This window comes from Lissotriton helveticus, chromosome 12 (assembly GCF_964261635.1).
Source record: "Lissotriton helveticus chromosome 12, aLisHel1.1, whole genome shotgun sequence".
NCBI lineage: Eukaryota > Metazoa > Chordata > Amphibia > Caudata > Salamandridae > Lissotriton > Lissotriton helveticus.
In genome coordinates, this window is record NC_136073.1 from 170946636 (window position 1) to 170966291 (window position 19656).

Genomic DNA, 19656 nt, shown 5'->3' on the forward strand with positions numbered 1-19656 from the left:
TTTTGAGATGCGCGCGCAGCCCCGTGCGGCATTAGCACGAGTGCCGAAGCAGGAAAGACACCCGGCTCTGCGCTCTCTGGCAGATAACAAGGAATAAACAACGTAACCGTATCACTGTGTCCTGTGGTCATTGGGGGGCAACCACATCATTACAGTAACCTGCACACGTCACTTTTTCCTCCTGTATTGCACCGTTTGCTACCTCATGTATTTTGTTTGCTCATAATTGTCACTTTTGCCTCATGTAACTTAACTTTTGCTTTTGTAATTTGTTCACTTGTAATTTTCTCCTCATGTATCATTACTGTGCATATTGTAAAGCGCTTTGACACCTTTGGGTAAAGTCCGCGCTATATAAAAACGCAAAAATAAATAAATAAAATAAATACGTGGGCTTTTGTTACGTCACTGCCCCGTCTCCCCTTGACCCTGCTTTCTCTTTTCCTTCCCTCGCCAGTCGCCACTTCCCTCTCCCTCTATTTCAACGCCAACTCTATCCTCCCATCGCTCTCCTATTCTTCTTCCCGCCTCCTCCACTCAGCAGAGGCACTTCCCACATGGTCGCACCACCCGAATCCCAATAACTTCAGACCACACAAGTTTTTTGTTTTTTATGGAAGAATTGAGGCCGCAGTTTATTAGGCATTTCCAACTTACAAGCGATCCTTTACACACCATTATTTTTGTCTGGCAAGCCTGTTTCCTCACCCCATCAACTCTGCACTGTGCCCTACATCCAGTGCAGCTACCTTCGCCAAGGTGACCTATCAACGTCCTTAACCCCATTTGCTCTGCACTGTGCCCTACATTCAGTGCAGCTATCCATGCCCAGGTAACCCATACCCCTGTGGACGCACCTTTTCCTTTCACTCCGGGCAAGCTTCTGCTTCCAGCCCGACCGTGTAACCTTTTACCTCCGGTTGCCACGCACTCTTGGGTAAGTGTCTGCTTTAACCCAACCGGACGGCCCCTTTTGCTTCCAGTGTCCACTCACTCCCGGGTAACCATAGGGTTCCAACCCGGCCGGATGACCTTTCACTTCCGGTGTCCACACATTCCTTCCGGGTAAGCGTCTGTCCCACCCCCGCCCATTTACTCTTCGCTTCCGTTGTGTACCCTTTGTTACCTGGGCAAGCCGATGTGCTTCCCGCCCGTCCAACCTGATTTCCTGTTCCCCCATCCATCTCTGCGAGGTGACCCGGTAATTGGTCTCCCCACTTCCCCCCTGCCACCGGCTCCGCCCTCAATCGTTTACTTCCGGTTCACCTGAATCCGGGGAGTTCGGGGAGCTTGCCAGTGACCCCCTGAGTCCTGACTGCCCTGTTTGCGGTCTGTGCCCGCTTCACAGCCTGCTTTTGTATTCCTCTTGGATCGCTTTGTAAGTACCGCCATGCCTCGCTGGGAGCTATCGCTGCCAGCGAGAGCCCCCCCATTCCATTACTGCGGCCCCATTCTTGCAAACTACCAACAGCCACTTGCATTCAATGCTGCTAGCATATTTCGTAGCAGGACATCTGTTCCAGTGTCTGATAAGTACACCCCATCTGCCCTGTAATAGTGCGGCTGCCGCAAGTTAATTAGTGTGTGCCTGATGCTACCTAAACCTACCCTTTTTAAAAACTTGTCCATGAGGCTATTTAGTCTCTTCCTTGATAACTCCATGCCGTTTTGGGAGTGAGCACCAGCCCATACCCTTCTAGGAATTATTTCGGACCATACAACCTCTGTCGTGTCCATGCTCCTAGCTAAATTAGTGAGATCCCTCTTTAACATGTGAAAGAGTTCCCCCCGCCCCATCACTGGGAGGTCATTTCCCCCTAGATGAATTACTAAAACATTTGGGTCCTTTGCACAGGTGCGGAAGTCTTCAATGACGCTCCCCAATTCTCTCCAGTGCAACCCTGGCTTGCCAAACCATCGCACCCTTGTCCTTTGGAACGGGAACGTTGCATTCCACCCAAGGCTGCGGGCCCTGTTAGCGGCCATTGACACGTAAGAGTGCCCGATGACCCACACTGTTTTGTATTCTGTGGAGTAGAACAGAAGCACATAAATGTCGTGTATCAATCGTATATCCGCCTTTTATTATACATTTAATTGCAGTACATAAGTTTAGTCAAGACCCCTACCACTGAATCACCGCAACCCATGTCTTCTTCCTTCCTCTACCCGTCGGATGTTGGGCGAATGTACACCCGATACCTGTCTGATTGCCATCTTCCAATTTTTTTTTTTTAAAAGACCTTTATTGTAATACGTTAGTTATACACAGCTGCGTGCCTACAACCCTGGGGCCGGCTGCTAAATCTTCATAATCACGTTATTGAAGTATTCTCCATACATTTCCAGCTTCATGTATATAGACCATTTATACAATTTTGCCACTATTAAGGTCTTAACATTTCGATACAAACAGAAATATGACAGTTGTGGATTCAAAACTTACCACAGTAACAACATAACCAAATTGAGACTTCTTCATTCCACCTTATTTAATAACAGTATGCATTCTGGTGTCGATGAACCGGACCCCACGGGACCCACTTCTGTACCAATTACCACTTTTAAGTCCATCTCACGGTGAACCTTCTTCTGCTGTGTTTCGTGACAACAGATATTCTGAGAGGTAGCACCAGAAATCTTTGGGCCTAGCCCTGGCAGGTAACTCCTCCTCATAAGTCTGCAGTTTATCCCTACAGCTTGTCATATCCAGTAGCCACCTGTTCGTTTTGGGTGTCTGTCTGCTGTGCCAGCATTGTGCGATCTGCCTCTTGGCCATTAACAGCGCAATTGCACAGAATTTACGTTTTGTAGCCCTTAGGTGTGGGATCACTCCCAGCAAGCAAACTCTAATTGAACAGTCTATCTCGACCTGTAACATGGAAGATAGTTCAGTAGTTACCTCCTGCCAGTAGATTTGTACCGCTGTGCACCCCCAAGCCAGATGTGTGAAGCCTGCTCCTCCCGCATTACATCGCTTACACCTGTCAGTATCTTGAAGGCCAAATTTATACATACGCTCCGGTGTGTAGTATGCTTGATGTATAAACTTGTAGTGGATAATTCGTAAATTACCGTTAGGTGTGAGGATCTGTGTTAGTGTACATGTTTGTTGCCACTCCTCTTCCGTTAGTGTGGTCTCTAGTGCCTCATCCCATCTTTCCTTAGCTCTGGTACCAGCCTCTGGCATCTCGGCCTGAGCTGTGGCGTACAGTCTAGACACTAAATGTGAGGTATCTTGAGAGGTGATGATCATTTGTAGGGACTGCAGGCTTTCTGCTTCCGCTGGAAATGTCGGGAAAAAGGCTTGCATAGCGCGTTGCAGCCGGTAGTGTGTAAATAGAAACAGCAGAGTTTTATTCTTAATATAAATCAAGTCTACTGCATTCAGAAATTTGCCCTCATGGAACATGTCCCCCATTTTTTCAATGCCCACTTGTCGTAATAGTGACATTCCTACTTTCTCCCCCGTGACAGAGAGCACCTGATGATGAGGTAGAGGCATCGCTGGCGCGTATAATGGCTCTTTGTGTGCTAACCTGGCCAATTTTCTCCAAGCTTTAACGGTGGTGTCAATTGTATTGATATCCTGATTATGTAGCGGTTGTCGAATGTGTGAAAGCATTGACGATAGTGGTATGGGTGCAGCATCACCTTCCTCAATGGCTGTGTGCGTCAAATATGGTATTTCGTGGAACCAGTATGCTGCGTATTGTGCTTGAGCGCATACATAATACAGCAGAAAATCCGGTACCCCGAAGCCCCCTCTGTTATATGGTAGTGTGAGTGTTTGTAGGGGCACTCGTGCTTGTTTTCCCGCCCAGATCAGCCGTAAAATCAGGGATTTAATGCTGCGGAAGACTGCAGTTGGCGGTTCGATAGGGATATTATTAAAGAGGTACAGTAGTTTAGGCAGGACATTCATCTTTACAATCGCTATTCTATCCGCTAATGACAGAGGCAGTTGTATCCAGCGTGTTACTTTATCCTCCAGTCTGGATATAGCCGTACCATAGTTCGATCTAATCACTACTTCAGGATCTCTGTGGTATAACACCCCCAGATACCGCACCGGGTCTGATTGCCACTCCAAAGGGTAGTCTATAGCTTGCGAGGTTGTCGTTTCCGTTAAAGGTATGATGGAGGACTTGGACCAATTTATAGTTAAACCTGAATGGCCACCGAATTTTATATACTCTCGCATTATTGGGTTTAAATGGGTGTTAGGGTCGCGTATATACAGAAGCATGTCGTCTGCATACAATGATATATGCAATGGTCTGGACGGGAACTGCAAGGCCGAGGCCTTGTAATTCTGCCATATCACACAAGCTAGGGGTTCCAGTGCCAGCGCAAATAGCGGCGGGGAGAGTGGGCAACCCTGTCTAGTGCCACGCTGAATATTAAATGCTTCCGAGACATACCCATTAATGCGTACCCTTGCACTTGGATCAGTGTATATGAGTTTGACCCATTGCACAAATCGCTTGGGGAACCCCATCCTAAGCAACACAGTGATTAAATAGTCCCATTCGATGGAATCAAAGGCCTTAGCGGCATCCAGCATGACTGCCACGGCTTTGGCTGATGGTTGTAGATAGTGGGATAATGCAAACAATGATCTAGTGTTGTGGGCTGTAGAGCGTGTAGGTATGAATCCAGACTGGTCCGGTAAGACCAGTCGTGTCATAAGTGGTTTCAGCCGTGTAGCTAATAACTTCGCCAGTATTTTCGAGTCCGTGTTGATGAGTGAAAGTGGTCTATAAGACTCACAGATCTCCGAATCCTTACCAGGTTTTAGGAGCGCTATTATAGCAGCCTCACGCAATGTTGGAGGGAGTACTGAGTGTTCGAACGCTGTGCCAAACATGTCTACCATGTGTGGTGCAATGATATCAACAAATTGTTTGTAGAATTCATTAGTGAACCCGTCAGGGCCCAGTGCCTTTCCGTTTGGTAATGATTTTATTACGTCTGTAACTTCCTCAACCGTTATGGGTGATGCCAACATTTCCCTCTGCCCATCTGAGAGCCATCCTATTGCCACATTTTCTAGATAGGTGAATGTGTCCTCCCTTGACGCTGTCGGTCTTGATTTGTATAGTTCCCCGTATTCTGTAGCAAAGCAATCTAAAATGTCTGTAGCCTGCGTGTGTATCGTGCCATCCTTCGCCTTAATACGTAGCACAGGGTTGTGTCCCTTACCATCACAGATTTTGGCCGCCAATCTGCTGCCTGGCCTGCCACCCTCCCCAAACGATCTGGCTGATATTCTCCTATCCAGGTATTTGATCTCATCCTCTACAAACGACTGATGTTCGGAGTGTAAAGTCCTCAGCTCACCTAGATGTGTGATGTCACGTGTGGTGTCATACGCTTGCTCTAGTTCCCTCATTCGTGTTTCGCAGCGTGTAATTTGCCGTCGGATATCTTTTAAGATGCCGATCGTGGTGCTCATGCATATACCACGGATTGTGGCCTTGAATGCTTCCCATAAAAGACCCGGGTCGTCTACCGTAGGTTCATTTATCAGGAAATATTCCTTGATCGCCTTGTGGATAGTGGTTGCATAGACGTGTCCGTGAGTGCGCGTGAATTGAATCTCCAGTGAAAGGGAGGTGTAGTATAGTTCGGCAGTACCAGTGTTAGCAGCACAGGGTTATGGTCCGACAGCGTCCTTGGCAGGACCCTAACATCCCGTGTCCACAGTGCAATGGTATCTGAGCCCAGCCAGTAGTCCAAGCGCGACCAGCTATTATGAGCTGCAGAAATGTGTGTTGCTCCCGGAACCTCTGGGAACTTGTGCCTCCAGATGTCTGTCAGTGAGAGGTCTGAAATCATGTGTAAAAGTTTAATCCTGGCCTGCTTATGTGGCTCTATGGAATTGGGGGAGCGGTCTACCCCATCCAACACTGTCACATTCCAGTCCCCCCCACAGATTATGTGTGTAGTTGGTAGTGTTTGAAGATGTGTCCACAATTCCTGGTAGAAATCCGGGGCGTCCGTGTTGGGACCATATACATTAAGTAATGTTATTTTTTGACCACGTAGCGTGCCTGATAAAATAACATACCTGCCACCAGAGTCACAGATTACCTTATTAACCACAAAGTTAATTCCTTTTCGGATTAGTGTGATCACCCCACTCGAGTATGAGGAGTAGTTAGCTAAGTATGTGGATTCCGCCCATCTGTCACCAAGTAGAGTACGTGTGTGAGGAGCAATATGCGTTTCCTGTATTACCGCTATATCTACCTCCCATCTCTTCAAGTATGCGAACACCTGCCTGATTTTTTCCAATTTGTTTTATTGCATTTGCCGACATGCCCTCCTGGAAGGCTGTGGTGGCTGCCCCAATGCGGAATGAATGTGTAGTGTAATGGCACCCTTGGAGGCCAGCCGCTTGGACCGTTGCTGCTAACACCCTTTTAAACTGGTACAATGTTACTGGGGACCCATCTTTGTGGGTGAGAAGGTAGTTATCGCCATTAACACCTTCCCGTTCCCAGATGTACCCTGCCAAGAGCGTAACTGGGCAATACAAGCTGTGCCCTTCCATCCTATTCAGTGTTATGAACTGTCCCCTTCCCACTTGATCTGTCTTAGAGTGCCGCACCCGTAGGGATACCTGCTTTGTGCCTAGTGATATGTCCTTCACCAACAAGGCCCTGCTACTTTTATCCCCTTTTGACCTGGCAATTAATTTGCTAATGCGAAATGCCCCGAAGAAGGCCAGGGAAAATGTTACTCTAAACAGCGTACTTTCAAACTCCGAGTAGCATACCAAAGGGAGGTGGTCCATTAAAATCTTTAGTGTTTTAAAGTCAATTGGGGACCTGTGATCCTGCTTTTTACTTTCTTCTTTTGCCCACCCTTTTAAGGCTGCCCTAAGCACAAAACCTTTCGTAGGATCGTCAAAACCCTTTAGTTTTGAATGGTATGCTATTGCTGCTAGGTGCTCTCCAACCCATGACCTAGATTTGCCGGCTCCCTTGGCCCACACCACAAACTGCTTGACCCGCCTCCCCAGTTGCTGAACATTGCTTGGAAGCTCGGAATCATCCGCTGTAAAGTTCCTAAAAGTGTCCACACAACGTCGATACCGGTGCCTTGTTCCCACTGCTAGAGCCTCCTCCGCCATATTCTGTAGCAGACCTTCTAATGCATCAGTCTCCAATATTCCTCTTTGAAGGGCGTCATTTCCTGCTGCGCCTCCGGCCATTCTGCCCGGAATCTTTCCCACTGTAAGCGAGAAAGAGCATCAGCTGCCTTGTTCTGAACCCCTGGCACATGCTTGGCTGTTATCTGAATATTATACTGGAGACACCTGCTCACTAAATGCCTTAATAAGCCTACTACAATGGGACACGCCGCCGACTGATTATTTATTGCCTGGACGGCTGCCATGTTGTCGGACCGGACGACCAAGCACTTGTTAACAAAGGTGTCCGACCATATCGATAATGCCACCAGAATAGGAAAGAGTTCTATCGCTGTAATATTGTTGGTGAGGCCACCTTGCCGCCAGGCCGGTGGCCACTCCTTGGCACACCACGCAGAACCCAATATTGCACCAAAACCCCCTTGCCTGGAGGCATCTGTGTACAGTTGCGCCCTCTCATCAGCTGTCCATAGTGACGGCCATATTCTAACCCCATTGAACCCTTGGAGAAAAGACAACCACATCTGCAAGTCTTTCTTCAGCCCCTTCTTCAACCTGACAAAGTGATGTTTCTGAGTCATGCCTGCCCTAGCACCTGCCAGTCTTCTAGAAAAAACCCTCCCCACCTGAATGACCCTGGATGCAAAATGGAGCTTGCCCATTACCTCCTGGATGTCTTTTAAAGTTGCCTTCTCTTTCGCCAATACCTTTTTAATAGCTGCTGCAAAGTCATGCACTTTCTCCACCGGGAGGCGTGACTCCCCTTCCTCTGAGTCCAACTCTATCCCCAAAAAAGTTAACTTAGTTGTGGGGCCTTCTGTTTTTTCTGCTGCCAATGGGACTCCCAAGCACTGCGATACGGCCATGAAGGCTGCCAAGGCCTGGGCACACTCGGGGGAGTTAGCCTCGCCTACAAACAAGAAGTCATCCAGATAATGCAGCTTGCCCCCCGCTGGCTGGACCTTGTTCGTTGCCCACTCCAAAAAGGAACTAAAAGCCTCAAAATACGCGCAGGAAACGGAACAACCCATGGGCATACACCTGTCATAGTACAGCTTATCCCTGAACTGGAACCCCAGCAAATGAAAGCTGTCGGGATGCACTGGTAACAGCCTGAAAGCTGATTCTATATCAGCTTTTGCCATGAGAGCTCCTGTCCCCGCCTGCCTGACTAACTCAATGGCTTCATCAAATGTTGCATAGGAGACTGTGCAAATATCCTGGCTTAGCCAGTCATTCACTGAGTTGCCTCTGGGATAAGAGAGGTGGTGGATCATACGGTATTTGCCTGCCTCTTTTTTAGGAACAATACCTAGTGGTGAAATAATAAAGTTACTTAAAGGGGTGTTATCAAATGGGCCTGCTATCCGTCCTAACTGCAACTCCTTTTGTATCTTCTCTGCCACTATTTCCGGGAGTTCCTCCGCTGAGCGAAGGTTCTTAGATGACCTGCCTGCTAAAGGACCGCAGTAAGGTATTTTAAACCCTTCCTTGAAACCCCAAAAAAGTAGTTCCCTCTCCTCTTCCTTCGGGTAATCATTCAAAAGTGTTGCTAGCAATTCAAAGTTTATTGGGGATGGGCCTTTTGTTATCCAGCCCATGCTATGGCTGACCCATGAACGTGGTGCCAGGTGCAATTCTAACGAGGGCTTTGCATGCCAAAGCGGGATGGTCCCCGCTACATTGGGAGCACCCATGCCGAAATTTGCATTGCACCCCTCATGTGCAATTGCCTGCATTGAACAGGCGACAGGCATTGTCCCTCTGTTTACGCTGCAGCAGCTGCTTGTACCCGTCTGCCACCTTCGGCTCACGAAATGCCTGTTGCTGCTCCTGGAGTGGCTGCTGGTGCCTCCCCATGATCTGCCCCTGGCCTAGCACTGACCCTGGGGAACTTTGTGTTGTAACCATGCCGCCCTGACCGTGTCCCCCTTGCTGCCCCGCTGTCAACTGCCCCACTCCAGCTGGGAACCCCACCGCTATTTCAACGCCAACTCTATCCTCCCATCGCTCTCCTATTCTTCTTCCCGCCTCCTCCACTTTCTCCCCTTACTCCACTCCAGTCTCTTTCCCCCTCGCTCATTATCCCTCCATTCCACCCTACTCTCTGCCCTCCCCGTCTCCCATCCAATCCTCTTTCTCCCCCGATTTCCTTCTCCTAAGCCCCGCCCACGTTTCCTCCTCCCCTCTCTCTCCTCCTCTCTACCTCGCCACCCCGTTACTCCCCCTCCCCTCTGTCTTTCTTTCCATCGGCTCCTCCTCTTGTTCCTGGAGCCCCTCTTCTTGTCCCGTGTTGCCTTGCCCCCCATGCTGCCCCTCTGCTGGCTCGGGGGCGGGGGGAGGGGCCCCGTCGGCTCCAGTTTCTGGGCTGATCATGGCTGAAAGCGGACACCCCTCTGGGCTTAACTTGTGATGAAGTTTGAGTCAGTTGGGCGCACACTACGCCTTGTGTGTAAACACCCAGCCAGTCGCGGGGCTGCGGGCAGACACACACCCTTCGCATCCCCCACGAGGCCCGGGCTCTCCGGAGCTGGGCACTGCCCGACCTCCCTGGCTGGTCCTGGTAAGTTCCACGGCGTGATACCCCGTGCAGCATGGCAAGGTGGCATCCGCGCCTATGCATGCCAGTGCCGAGTCTGTTCTCACCTCTGGCCGGTCTTATCTGCCTGCCCTCGTTGTGCTGACCTCTGCCTGTCCTAAGATCTGCCCTGTCCTATGTATGTCCGCACCTTTGAGTGTCCTCGTCTGGTGTGCGTCATCTTACCTGTGTGCCCACCTCTGACTTGCGTCACATGTGTTCTCGCATCTGCATGGCGTCATTTCTACCCTCACCTGCCTGCTCTTACTGTGCCCACCTCCGTCTGCCCACTTGAGCTCTCACCTGCCTGTCCTCACCTCTCTGGCCTCTTGAGCTCTCACCTGCCTGTCCTCACCTCTGTCTGACCTCTTGAGCTCTCACCTACCTGTCCTCACCTCTGTCTGTCCTTGCCTATACCTATGTATTGTATTGTATTGTAATTGCATTTATATAGCGCTTACTACCCCTGACGAGGCGTCGAAGCGCTTTTTCGGCGAGTAGCACGCTGCTCCAGGACCCATAGTCGATTAGTGTTGAATTAGTAGAGTGAAACATGCAAGTACATTTTAAGTGGTGGATAGGTTAGTCAGTTATTTGGATTTGGAATGATAGCAGAAGGGTAGAGGAGGAAAAAAGGTTTGTATTTATATAGCGCGTGTTACCCCTGATGGGGTGTTGAAGCATGCTACTCACTTGTATGCCTTCTGACTACCTACCTACCTCAACCATGCCCTAAACTCTTCCACTTATGCACACATATTTGGCTTCATTGTGCCCACCTCTTAACTCCTCACATCTGCCCTGGTTCTGCCTGTCCTTCACTTCTACCCTTGCCTCAGCCTGCCCTGCTCACCTGTCTGCCCATCACTTTCTGCCCTCAATAATTTTACCTCTCCCTGTTCTCGCCTCTACTGACCTCACCTTTCCCTGCATCACTCACCCGTCTGACTCAGCCCACTTCTCTTTGGCCTCACCTGTGCCTCTCCATGCCTTCTTGAAACTGCGCTCACCTCTGCTTGTCATCACCTCTGTCTGACCTTCTCACCTGTGTGTGTTCATTGTGCTCTCCACTGCCACCGCCTCTTCCTGTCCCACTGCCACTTGTCTCTGCCCCCAATGTGTCACCCGCTCCTCCTACCCATGCCCTGACGGTGCCCACTGACTGCCCTCTTTGAGCTCACCCCTTCCTGACCCACCGGCCTTCCCTCTCTTCTGCGTCTCTCATCTCCATGGCGACCTCCTTTGATTGTCATCTTCTGCCCAGGCCTCTGGCCTCACTGACTGTCCTCAGCTCAGTCCGGGACAATGCCTGTCCTACTCAATGACTGCCCTTCCCTCTGCCCTCACCTCTTCCTGTTCTACCACCTGCCTCCCCTCAAGGGTGTCCACCTCGCCCTGTCCTAATGTCTGCCTGTCCTCACCTTTGGCAAGGCCTCTCCGTGCCCCGCTCACCTGTCTGCCATCAGTGTGCCCGCCCTCTCTCTAAGTACAACCCTGTCCCCCTGCAAGGTCCCCCTCTGGCTGCACCCACCTCTGCCTCCCAGGACCTGTCCCTCCTCGCTTGCCCTCCTCCCACCTGTCCTCGCCTCTCTCCGCTCGTACCTGTCCTCTGTGCTTACCTGTCAGCCCTCACCTGTCCCCCTCACCTGTCCCCCTCATGCGTTCACCTCTGCCTGTCCTGACCTCTGCGTGTCCTCACTTCTGTTTGCCCGGAAGTCATTCTTACATTTCTTTCTCTTCTCATTTCCGTCCACAGCTCTGTCTGACCGAAGGTTTGCATATATCCCTTGGTTGGTGTTTTGATGGCAACAACGAAAAACCACAACATCACACAGGTTTTTGGCAACTGCACTACGTGTTTTTTTAACAAGGAGATGAGTAATAGAGCAGACCCCATGTCATCCGAGAAAAACAACCGCATACATCACATACACTGTTAGACATGTTGTCTGCCACATCCCGACCGGCTGAGACTCTCTATTACTCATCTCCGGGCTAAAAACACAAGTGCTGCAGTTGCTAACAACCCATGGGATGTTTCTTGTGTTGGTCGCCATCGAAACACTAACTCTGAACGTGTAAACTTCACTGACTGCATCACCGCACTGGATGGGAAGATGATACACACTTGCTTCACTTGTGATGAACAGCACTATGTGCATAATTATGTAACTTTGTCTTTCTATACTAAACCTAAGTATTCTGGCTGCAGGATTTGTCTACGGCTGCAGTAGCTTTGTATTCTGACTGCAGTAGCGTTGTATTCTGATTTCTGCATTTTTGTGGGGCAGTAGCAGCTTTGTATTCTGACTGAAGTTTGTCTCGGGCTGCAGTAGCTTTGTATTCTGACTGGTGCACTGTTTTGGTAGGCAGTAGCTTTGTATTATGACTGGTGCACTGTCTGCGGCTGCAGTAGGTTTGCATTCCTACTGCAAGATTTGTCGGGGGCTGCAGTAGCTTTGTAATCTGACTGGTATATTGTCTGGGGATGCAGTAGATTTGTATTCTGACTGTACGACGTTGTCTGTGGCTGCAGTAGCTTTGTATTATGACTGCAGCATTTGTCAGCGGCTGCAGTAGCTTTGTATTCTGACTGGTGCACTGTCTGCGGCTGCAGTAGGTTTGCATTCCTACTTCAAGATTTGTCGGGGGCTGCAGTAGCTTTTCATTCTGACCATTAGCTCTGTATTCTGACTGCAGCATATATCTCAGGCTGCAGTAGCGTTGTCGTCTGACAGCAGCATTTGTCTGGGAATGCATTCGTTTTGTTTTTTGATTTGTGCATTTGTCCGGGGCTGCAGTAGGTTTGTATTTTGACTGCATCATTTGTCTGGTACTGCAGTAGCTTTACATTTTGACTGAAGCCTTTGTGGATACAGTTGCTTAGTATTCTGATTTGTGCTCTTGTCAGGCTTTGGTAGCTTTATCTACTGACTGCAAGATTTGTCTGGGGCTGCAGTAGCTTTGTATTCCGACTGCAACATTTGTCTGTGGTCATAGTAGCTTTGCATTATGATTTGTGCATTTTTCTGAGGCTGCAGTAACTTTGTACTTTGACTGCAGCATTTGTTTGGTGTTGCAGTTGCTTTGTTTTCCGACTGCAGCATTTGTCTGTGGCTGTAGTAGTAGCATTGTGTTATGATTTGTGCATTTTTCTGAGCCTGTGGTAGCTTTGTATTCTGACTGCAGCATTTGTGTGCGGCTGCAGTAGCTTTGTATTCTAACCGGTGCACTGACTGGGGCTGCAGTAGCTTTGCAGACTGATTGGTGCATTATCTCGGCTGCAGTAGCTGCAACATTTGGGGCTGCATTAGCTCTGCATTTTGACTGCAGCATTTGTCTGTGGCTGCATTAGTTTTGGATTCTGACTGCTGCATTTCAAGTTTAATTTATTTTGCATAGGTACCAAAAACCATTACAACGCAATTAAAAAGAAAATATAAAACAAATATTTTGTGAAATTTCATCAACTATTGCCACCTTTTTTTGAGAAATATGTTATAAGATTAATATTGTCTTCTAATAAAATCTGTTAAAACCCAAGATAAAAAACTGCTGTACAGTTTGAAATCAGAGTTGGCGATGCTGGCGTTGACGAAAGTCATCAGTTGGCGGGAAAGTACAGTGCAGTCGCTATTTTTTGTCTCCAGCCGGACTTGCCCGTGGACCAGTGTCGTATAGTGCATATTGTTCAGTTTATTCAATAAAGTGCAAGTGTTCCGTCCTTGGTGTGGTCAAGAAAAGCCGCTTCCCACCTGCGGGCCGACATGCAACACAGGAGACTTTGTCCTTGTGTTGGATTTATTTAATTTTTGGCCTTTTAGGCTATTTTTGTTTGGCCAGCATAATATATTTTACCAGTCTACAGTTCAGTTGTGTGTTTAGGCAGGCCAGCACTGCTTGCCTCCTGGTGCGGATGCCTTTCTGCTTAAGGGGTGCTTTTAGTAACTGTAGCTGTTCTTGATGCAAGTCCTTGCATGTGCCGATCAGATGTAGAATGTCTCCTTGCTTGGTGTTACACAGCCTGCACGTGCTTTGTGTTGTTGCCCTCAGCCATGGTGGAAGATGCAGAGCACACGGGAGGATACCCAACCTATGATTGGCGCATTTGCCTGGGGCACCAATAGAGTTAGACTTTTATTGCACCATTTTGTTGGGGCTGCAGTAGCTTGTTGTTCTGACTCATGCATTTGTCTGGGCCTAGAGTAGCTTAGTATTCTGAATGCAGCATTTTCTTAGGGCGGCAGTAGCTTTGTATTCTGACTGCAACATTTGTCTGGGGCTGCAGTAGCTTTTTAGTCTGACTGAGGCCTTGTCTGGTGTGCCATTAGCTCTGTATTCTAACTGCTGCCTTTGTCTCTGGCTGTAGTAGTTTTGTATTCTGAGTGGTGCATTTTGTCTGGGGTTGCAGTAACTTTGTATTTTGACTGCACCTTTTTTCTGGGGCTGCAGTAGCTTTGTATTCTAAGTGGTGCACTGTCTGGGGCTGCTGTGGATTTGTATTTTAAGTGGTGCACTATCGGGCTCAGTATCTTTGTATGACTGGTGCATTGTCTGGTTCTGCATTAGCTTGATATTCTGACTGCAGCATTTGTCTGGGGCTGCAGCAGCTTTCCATTCTGACTGGTGCACTGTCTGGGGCTTCAGTAGGCTTAAATTCCTACTGCAAGATTTGTCTGGTGCTGCGGTAGCCTTGTATTCTGCCTGCAGCATTAGGGGCTGCAGTAGCTTTGTATTCTGACTGCAGCATTTGTCTGGGACTGCTTTAGCTTTGTATTCTGATTGGTGCATTTGCCTGGGGTTACAGTAGCCTTGTATTCTGATTTGTGAATGTGTCTGAGCCTAGAGTTGCTTTGTATTCTGACTGCAGCTGTTGACTGGGACTGCAGTAGCTTTCTATTCTAAACGGTGCCCTGTCTGGCTGCAGTATTTATGTATTCTGACTGGTGCACTGTCTGCGGCTGCAGTAGATTTGCATTCCTACTGCAAGATTTGTCTGGGGCTGCAGTAGCCTTGTAGTCTGACTGCAGGATTGGGGGCAGCAGTAGCTTTGTAGTCTGACTGCAGGATTGGGGGCAGCAGTAGCTTTGTAGTCTGACTGAGGCCTTGTCTGGTGTGCCATTAGCTCTGTATTCTAACTGCCGCCTTTGTCTCTGGCTGTAGTAGTTTTGTATTCTGAGTGGTGCATTTTGTCTGGGGTTGCAGTAACTTTGTATTTTGACTGCACCTTTTTTCTGGGGCTGCAGTAGCTTTGTATTCTAAGTGGTGCACTGTCTGGGGCTGCTGTGGATTTGTATTTTAAGTGGTGCACTATCGGGCTCAGTATCTTTGTACGACTGGTGCATTGTCTGGTTCTGCATTAGCTTGATATTCTGACTGCAGCATTTGTCTGGGGCTGCAGCAGCTTTCCATTCTGACTGGTGCACTGTCTGGGGCTTCAGTAGGCTTAAATTCCTACTGCAAGATTTGTCTGGTGCTGCGGTAGCCTTGTATTCTGCCTGCAGCATTAGGGGCTGCAGTAGCTTTGTATTCTGACTGCAGCATTTGTCTGGGACTGCTTTAGCTTTGTATTCTGATTGGTGCATTTGCCTGGGGTTACAGTAGCCTTGTATTCTGATTTGTGAATGTGTCTGAGCCTAGAGTTGCTTTGTATTCTGACTGCAGCTGTTGACTGGGACTACAGTAGCTTTCTATTCTAAACGGTGCCCTGTCTGGCTGCAGTATTTATGTATTCTGACTGGTGCACTGTCTGCGGCTGCAGTAGATTTGCATTCCTACTGCAAGATTTGTCTGGGGCTGCAGTAGCCTTGTAGTCTGACTGCAGGATTGGGGGCAGCAGTAGCTTTGTAGTCTGACTGCAGGATTGGGGGCAGCAGTAGCTTTGTAGTCTGACTGAGGCCTTGTCTGGTGTGCCATTAGCTCTGTATTCTAACTGCTGCCTTTGTCTCTGGCTGTAGTAGTTTTGTATTCTGAGTGGTGCATTTTGTCTGGGGTTGCAGTAACTTTGTATTTTGACTGCACCTTTTTTTCTGGGGCTGCAGTAGCTTTGTATTCTAAGTGGTGCACTGTCTGGGGCTGCTGTGGATTTGTATTTTAAGTGGTGCACTATCGGGCTCAGTATCTTTGTATGACTGGTGCATTGTCTGGTTCTGCATTAGCTTGATATTCTGACTGCAGCATTTGTCTGGGGCTGCAGCAGCTTTCCATTCTGACTGGTGCACTGTCTGGGGCTTCAGTAGGCTTAAATTCCTACTGCAAGATTTGTCTGGTGCTGCGGTAGCCTTGTATTCTGCCTGCAGCATTAGGGGCTGCAGTAGCTTTGTATTCTGACTGCAGCATTTGTCTGGGACTGCTTTAGCTTTGTATTCTGATTGGTGCATTTGCCTGGGGTTACAGTAGCCTTGTATTCTGATTTGTGAATGTGTCTGAGCCTAGAGTTGCTTTGTATTCTGACTGCAGCTGTTGACTGGGACTGCAGTAGCTTTCTATTCTAAACGGTGCCCTGTCTGGCTGCAGTATTTATGTATTCTGACTGGTGCACTGTCTGCGGCTGCAGTAGATTTGCATTCCTACTGCAAGATTTGTCTGGGGCTGCAGTAGCCTTGTAGTCTGACTGCAGGATTGGGGGCAGCAGTAGCTTTGTAGTCTGACTGCAGGATTGGGGGCAGCAGTAGCTTTGTAGTCTGACTGCAGCATCTGTCTGGGGCTGCATTAGCTTAGTATTCTGATTGGTGCATATGCCTGGGGCGACAATAGCTTTATATTCTGATTTGTGAATTTGTCTGAGCCTAGAGAAGCTTTTTGTTCCGAGTGCAGTCTTTGTCAATGTCTGCACAAGCTTTCCATTCTGACTTGTGCATTTGTCAGTGTCTGCACTAGCTTTCCATTCTGACTTGTGCATTTGTCAGTGTCTGCACTAGCTTTCCATTCTGACTTGTGCATTTGATTGTGTCTGCACTAGCTTTCCATTCTGACATGTGCATTTGTCAGTGTCTGCACTAGCTTTCCATTATGACTTGTGCATTAGTCTGCAGTAGTTTTGTATTCTGACTGCAGCATATGTCTGGGGCTGCAGTTGCTGCAGTTGCTTTGTTTTGTGACTGCAGCATATGTCTGGGGCTGCTGTTGCTATGTGTTCTTACTGAAGCATTTATCTGGATGCATTAGCTTTGTATTCTTACTGGAGCTTTTTCAGCGTCTCCAGTAGCTTTGCATTTTGTCTGGTGCTGCAGTAGCATTGTATTCTGATTGCAACATGTGTCTGCGGCTGCAGTAGCATTTCATTCTGACTGTTGCACTGTCTGGGGATGCAGTATCTTTCTACTCTGACAGGTGTATTGTCAGCAGCTGTAGTAGCTTTGTATTCTGACTGCAGCAATTTTTTTAGGATGCATTATCTTTGTATTCTGATTGGTGCATTGTCTGTGGCTGCAATAGCTTTGTATTCTGACTGGTGCATTTGTCTGGGGCTGCAGTTGCTTTGTATTCTGACTGGTGCATTTGTCTGGGGCTGCAGTTGCTTTGTATTCTGACTGGTGCACTGTCTGGGGCTGCAGTAGCTTTGTATTCTGATTTCTGCATTTGTGCGGGGCTGCAGTAGCTTTGCATTATGAGTGCAGCATTTGTCTGAGGTAGCTTTGTATTTTGACGGCAGCAATTGTCTCGGGTTGCAGCTGCTTTGCATTCTGATTTGTGCATTTATCTGGTGCTGCAGGAGCTTTGTATTCTGACTGCAGCATTTGCCTGAGGCGGCAGTAGCACTGTGTTCTGACTAGCAATTGTCTGGTTCTGCAGTAAGTTTGTATTCTGATATGCACATTTGTCTGGGGCTCCTGTAGCTTTGTATTCTGATTGCAGCATTTGTCTGGTACTGTAATAGCTGTGTATTTTCACTGAAGCCTTTCTCTGTAGCTGCTGTATCTTTGTATTCTGATTTGTTCGTTTGTTTGGAGCTGCTATAGCTTTGCATTTTGTCTTAAGCCTTTTTTTCTGTGGCTGCAGCCGCTTTGTATTCTGATTTATGCATTTGTCTGGGGCTGCAGTAGTTTTGCATTTTGCTAGAGCATTTGTCAGGGGTTGGATTAGCTTTGTATTCTGATTGCTGCATTTATTTGGGACTGCAGCAGCTTTGCATTCTGACTAAATCATTTGTCTGGGGCTTCAGTAGCTTTGCATTCTTAATGGTGCATTTCTCTCGTTCTGCTGTAGCTTTGTATTCTGATTTGTGCATTTGTCTGGTACTGTAGTAGCTTTGTATTCCGACTGGTGCATTTTGTCTGGGGCTATAGTACCTTTGTATTCTGATTTATGCATTTGTCTGGGACTGCTGCAGCTTTTTATTCTGATTTGTGCATTTTTCTGGGGCTACCTGTAGCCTTGTATTCTTAGTGTAACATTTGCCTGTGGCTGCAGTAGCTTTGTGTTCTGATCTGCGCATGTGTCCCTGACTGCAGTAGCTTTGTATCATGACTGCAGCATTTGTCTTGGGCTGCTGCAGCTTTGTATTCTGGTGTGTGCATTTGTCTGGGGCTGCAGTAGCTTTTTTATTCCGACTGATGCATTGTGTCTGGGGCTGTCGAGGGGTTGCAGGCAGCAGCTCTGCGTTCTGTCCTGTTTGATAAATCGTGTCTGGGGCTGCCGTAGTTTCACAATCAGGGAGTGTTTGTTTCCGTGCACAGGCGCGAGCTCTCAGGTTAATTGGTGGAATCGGATCCCGGCTGATCACAGGTGCAGAACAGCCAGCCATGGTCTCACCTCCATCCGGGGGATTAAATGACAGATTACTCAATGTATCATTACCGGTGCAACCGGAGCGTTGATCCCGCCTCCCTGCAAGACTCGGCGGTCCCTCTCGAGTTTTCTCCTGTGCGACTACTGCGTCCATGGTCACCAAAGCATATCTTAAAGACATCTTTTTGTCGGGGCGTGGCTTGGACGGCAATGGAGACGGTCGTCTAGGTCCGGCAGCTCCGCATCCCTGAGGGGAAAACCACCAGCCAAACAAGACAATACCGACAATCCCGGAACAAAAGAGAATGCACAAGGTGTAGGAAGGTTTCGCGCAACTAACCGACGTGCAAGAAGAGCGGGAAGCGCAACAACGGCGAAGAAATCAGCCCCTGAACATACCGGGCAGGCAACAACAGCGTGACGCAAGATGGCGGTGTGAGGCGAGAAGTGAAGGACAGCGGAGAACACGGAGCGAGACGAAGGAGCCTCCGCGTCGGAGACGCGACCGCGGCACCTCCGAGGCTGACCTGAGTGACCTGAGCAATCCCAAACACACCCGCAACTGGAGCGGGCGAGGCCAGCAGGCTAGCAGCGGGAACCGCCCAAAGGGACGACAACACAGAGAAGAAGCCAAACTGCAGTGCGGAGGGAAGGAGCGGAGAGCAAGTGCCCCATACCTTGCAAGCGGAACGTCCACAAAGCCAAGCCCGGAGGGTCGACGCCAGGTAACCGGAAGTGAGTGGAGGCGAGGCGCCATTACCGGAAGTCTCCCCCGATCTAAAAGCGGAAGGTGAGAGGTAGGCTGCCAAGCGACCCGGAAGCGGAAGTGAGGAGCCAGTCAACCGGAAGCAATAGCGGCCAAGCAGAGAGACGGTGAGACTGAGGGGGCGAATGCCAGAGAGCGCCAGCGGAACCCAGCGAAGCTCAAGGGAGAGGTGAAGGGCGACGGCAAGAGCACCGAAGGTGAGCGCTGGGGGCGGAATGTTTAACACGCCAGGAGCAGCGAGATCACTGCAACGCTGAAGCCGAGGGCATAACGAGTGATACAAAAGGCAAGACAAACGGTCAGCCACAACAGAAGAGTACACCGGAGGCCGCAAGAACGAAGAGGGAAGGGGCCAAACAAGCACTGATACCGACGCAAGCCGAGTGCGGGGGCAACATCAGGAAAGGGGGGCCGCACAAG

The 19656-nt window shown here is 48.9% G+C and overlaps 1 protein-coding gene across 3 annotated transcripts in view; it reads left to right on the top strand.

The window, feature by feature from the left end:
• Positions 1–19656, top strand: part of LOC144799631 (P2Y purinoceptor 4-like) — a 267888-nt gene that overhangs the window by 65790 nt on the left and 182442 nt on the right. Inside the window, exon 1 of one of the 3 annotated variants that reach the window (XM_078671054.1) lies at positions 9392–9725. The exons of the other annotated variants lie outside the window; for them this stretch is intronic. The gene's annotated coding sequence lies outside the window, so the exon portion shown is untranslated. Of the gene's footprint in view, positions 1–9391; positions 9726–19656 lie in introns of those variants that run through there. 3 annotated transcript variants of the gene reach the window in all.